The following is a 5239-nucleotide window of genomic DNA, read 5'->3' as shown; positions in this document are numbered from 1 at the left end:
GTCACGTGCTGAGGGTGACGCTGTTTTGTGTGAGCTGTCAAGAGAACTGGTGGCAGCAGTAGTACTGTGTCTGCCTTGTGATACTGAACCTCTTGAACCTTCACACAAATATTATACAACCCCCTCAAACAAATCTTGTAATTGATATTTACATGGAACCTGAGCAGTGGTGTAACTAGATATTACTGGGCCCACAGGAAATTATTTTTCAAGCCCCAAAATGTCTTGAGGTTGAACTGTTTTACCGATATTAATTGAAATTGTATAAGAATTAGGGTCTCGTGGGGCCCTTATACCGACTGGGCCCCTCTGCAGCCGTAGGGTCTGCTTCCTCTATAGTTACGCCCCTGGCTCCAAGGAGGAGACATTTTTCTGTGTATAAATAATGTTAGTTGTCAAAGTAGAGCAATTCAGGAGTGAAATACTTAGGAGCCTCTCCATAAATCTGGGCCTGACAATTCCAGCCAGAGGAATGGAGGGAACCTCCTGTGAGATGATCAGGGCCACCATCACAAAACATGGGGCCCCATATGACAAAACTTTCGGGGCCCTTGGCCACACCCACCACCACAGGCCACGCCCTAGACCCCCACACCACAGTAAATAAAATCACAAACATGGGCACTAAAAATCCATTGGTTGTCAGGCAGGGGCCAGGCCCCACTTACAAGTTAAAAATACAATTGGTGGTCAGGGGTCCAATAGAAAATAAAAAAAACAGGAACCCCCTCCAATACAAGTTAAAAAAAAACATTGGTGGTCAGGGTGCCCATAGAATATTTTTTTAAAAATTGGTGACCATGGGCCTATAGAGGATTAAAATAATACATTGGTGGCGGGGGACTTAATAAAATAAAAAAAAACACACATTGGTGTTGAGTGGAACTTACCTTTGGTTCTTCTTCCTTGTCCTTGGAAATGGCGATTTGGAACGCTTTTGGATTCAGTGCTGTTAAGGTGGGCCCGGTTAATTCAGAAAATGCAGCACAGCTGGGCCCCCCTTAAGGCCCTGGCCCGGTACGACTGGACCCCCTGTGCCCCCCCTGATGGTGGCCCTGCTTACCACTATAGAGTGGCAGCCAATCACCAGCTAGGCGACCTGACAGGGAACTGCATTTTATCTTTCAGTGTGGGAAAACTGGGCTTTTTAAAAAATGAAACATGGCTCTTTGGTACCCTTCATGTGATATTTTCTCAAAGGAGGTCTTCACCATGGACCAAAAGCCCATATTAAATCTATATTATTGCTGGGTATCACAAACTGCTGCTTGCAGTTGATGCATCTTAGCAGTTTGAAAATAATCTGGAGGAACGAGCTGCATGCCTTTGAGATGGTGAAGACAAACAAATTGCAAGGATATACAAGTATTCACACACAGAAGATGTTTAAGTAGCTAAATCCCGAAGTAAAAAAGTGTTACAGTCCAACAACCCCATCAAGAAAAGTGGTAAGTTCCGACACCCCCCTCAAGAAAGGTGGTATGGTCCAACATTCCCCAAAGAAAAGTGGTACATCCCCTAAAGGAAAATGGTACGGTATGACACCCCAAAAAAAGAGTCAGACTGTGCCACTTTTCTATAGGGAGTGTTGGACTGTACCACTTTTTTCTGTGGGGGTTAGACGATACCACTTTTCCTGAGGGGGTTGTTGGACTGTACCACTTTTCTTGATGGGGTTGTTGGACCATACCAATTTTCTGGGTGCATCAGCAAATGAGATTTCTAAGCAGACCAGATCAACACACCCAACAACACCCACAGTGATTGGTCAGAATCATGAGGCCGCCATACATGAACAAAAATCATACAAATCAGTAGGTCTATGATCAGCTTGTAAAATAATACCAGATAAAAGCTTTACTCCGCCAGAGCGAAAACATGAATGCCACACTTTTTATGCTTGAAACCACTCTGGTGTGTGTTTTGTCCACCAGCGAAAATTACACTACTCCAGCTGATCTAGTGGTGAAAATAAACACTATAATGAACCCAGGGCTGTAGAAAATGGTTCCCCTCCAGAGGAGCTGGGGGACCAAAAAATGTAACTTCTTCCCAACACACTTCCCCACTGGAAAAATCATACCAGCTGAATAGGAAGCCCCCACTGTTTCCGATGTATATTTCACTGACTCAGTATAACTTACTTACCTTATATGTTCTCTAGCGGTGACCCGGGACTGCATGATTTCCCACCTTCCCGCAGAAGAGCAGATAAAAATGCATGGCTGCTATGTGACAGGACAGGAATTTGATAAACCTTCATGATGAAGTGGTGCAGCTCACATAGTGACAATGCATTGTTGATAATGTATTTTATACACAGAATCATGGGGAGGATGTGGTCCAGTGCACAGATTTCATTCAATGTGTTGCTGCTTAAAGGAAAACTATACCCCCAAAATGAATACTTAAGCAAAAGATAGTTTATAACAAATTAAGTGACATATTAAAGAATCTTATCAAACTGGTCTATATATATATATATATATATATATTTATATATATATTGCTCTTTTACATCTCTTACCTTGAACCCCCATTTCGTGATGGTCTGTGTCAGTGTCGGACTGGGACACCAGGGGCCCACCCAAAAACCTTTGAGTGCTCTGTGTGCTTGCTCAGAGATCACCTGACCAGAAATACTACAACTCTAAGGGGCAGATTTATCAAAGGTCAAAGTGAAAATTTGAATTTAAAAAACATTTTTGTGTAGGGACTAGGGAATAGACCAAATTGATTTGAATCTGAAAAAAATGTGAATATCGAAATTTACCATGTACTGTTTCTTTAAAAATTCGACTTCAACCATTCACCATCTAAAACCTGTTTTAGCATATGGGGGACCTCCTACAACCTATTTGGAGTCAAGGTTTTTTTGGAAAAACTTCAATTCGAATTCAATTGAATGCGCTATTGCTTCGATATGTATGATTTGAATTCGGATGAATTTGAACGAATACGGACTATTCACCCGCAAAAAAAACTTAAATTTTTTAAATACATTTTCGGGAGGTCTTTTTTCATATTGAATTTTGAAGTTTTTTAAATTCGATATTCGAATCTTGATAAATCTGCCCCTAACTTTAACAGGAAGAAGTGTGGAAGCAAAGACACAACTCTGTCTGTTAATTGGCTCATGTGACCTAACATGTAGGGTTTGTTTGTGTGCACAGTGAATCGTAAGATCCCAGTGGGAGGGCCTTATTTTTTAAAACGGCAATTTTCTATTTATGATTACCCAATGGCACATACTACTGAAAAAGTATATTATTATGAAAATGGTTTATTTACATAAAGCAGGGTTTTACATATGAGCGGTTTTATGCGATATCTTTTTATAGAGACCTACATTGTTTGAGGGGTATAATCTTGCCTAATGAAAGCAGTGTTTGTCTGCCTCTTTCTGCAGTTCTGGTTCTGACTCTTGTAACAATGTAGCAGATACTGACTATCCTTCATACAAGACTTCATACCAGTCGTTTTCTGCTACATTGTTTCACTAGTCAGAATCAGCCTAGCCTAATATCTTCTTTCATGAGGCAACATTTAGCAGTTTCCCTCTCTTGTCGGTAACCTCTTCTGTTTCCAGGGTGTTTCTCCATTTTATCCTACATCCCTCATCCTTATTTACAAGTCATGATAATTGCCACTACCCTCCATACAATGATCCAAGTCACGCGTCTCCCTTTTCTGTTGTTCTAGTAATGCAAACACCTTCAGCTCACTGCTCCCAATGATTATTATTTATCTTGAATTATTACTCCCAGTAAAGCAACATCCCCTTCTGGTTATTGCTGCCAGTGATACACACCCTTGTACTTAGTCCACTGATCCCAGTAATACTGACTTCTTCTTCTTCTTCTTCTAGTACATTTTCTTTTTCTTCGTTAATGAAAGGTCTGTCTATGTCTGGTAACTGGAAAGAGTCAGAAGAAGAAGGCAAATAATTCAAAAACTATAAAAAATAGAAATAATGAAGGCTAATTGAAAAGTTGCTCAGAATTAGACATTCTATAACACACTAAAATTTACTGTAACTTAAAACTGAACCACCCCTTTAAACCAGCCTTCAAGGGACGCAGAAGATTCAGTTAAATTCTTGATATATATTTTAATTTACAGCTGCCACTCCTGTGACTTTGAATTGTTTAAAAAAGTAAATAGATTATATGATATGTATGGCATAATGGTGAAGATGAGAAACTGCTTCTATCCACTAGCACCTTATACATTTTGGCTTCAAATATACATCTTTTTAGCTATAAAGTACTGCCATCTAGTGGAAAGCATGGGGCCATGCACATGTCCTGTTTATAAATTGTAGAAAACTGGAATCCTTGTGTGTTTCCATCAATACATTTCATAGTATCCCTCCAGTCTGTGATCTCCAGCAACTAATACACATCTAAAGAAAATGCAGGAGCTCTTAATGATTACCCCATGCCCAACAACAACAACATATAAGCATTGGGTAATACCCATTTATAGGCATTTCATGAAAATACATTGTTACCCCAGTTTGAATGTAACCAGGGGTCTAGGAAAGTAGACTCATACAATTGTTTTCTATATTTCTGTTATAATTGTGCAGATTTTTCAGCAGAGAAGTGACAATGTGACTTTGCATGATTACAGTTACAAAATGAACTCAGAATAACTCCGAATAAGAGATCTCTGCCACCCCAAACTGCTCTGGGTCTGTCATAGTCCAAAATAAATGTTAAACTGGGTGTGATATTGTGGGGCAGATCTTTATAAGGTTCCTATTACTCACACTGCTCTCTCTGACACCAAATATATTTGTCATATTCTCTGGAAAGCTCAGATACGTGCAGCAATATACAATTTCATATTTTACATCAACAGTATTGATGACTGCGTATAGTTTTCCATCAGAAAAGGCTTTGTTCCTTTGTACACATACACAGCATGTTTTTTCCTTTGCTATATGAGATAATGCTCATTGACTTTCAATATAATTCTGAGCTAAGACTTGGCTATAAATTACTGCTGAGAAAGTGATACCAATGTGTTCCTATGAAAATTTATGGGAACATGTCAGTATTACTAGGAAAGTGGCCACACAAGGTTCTTTACATAGTAAAGGCCACATGTTGGCTACAGTAAATACAACTGGGCTGGGGGTGGCTCAGGCACACTTTTCTATAGATCTATCACTTAAAGGGGGAACTATCATGAAAATTAAATATAAGCATCCTTATACTGAAATAAGAATCTT

Source organism: Xenopus laevis, chromosome 5L (assembly GCF_017654675.1).
Source record: "Xenopus laevis strain J_2021 chromosome 5L, Xenopus_laevis_v10.1, whole genome shotgun sequence".
Taxonomy (NCBI): domain Eukaryota; kingdom Metazoa; phylum Chordata; class Amphibia; order Anura; family Pipidae; genus Xenopus; species Xenopus laevis.
This window is presented reverse-complemented; position numbering follows the sequence as displayed.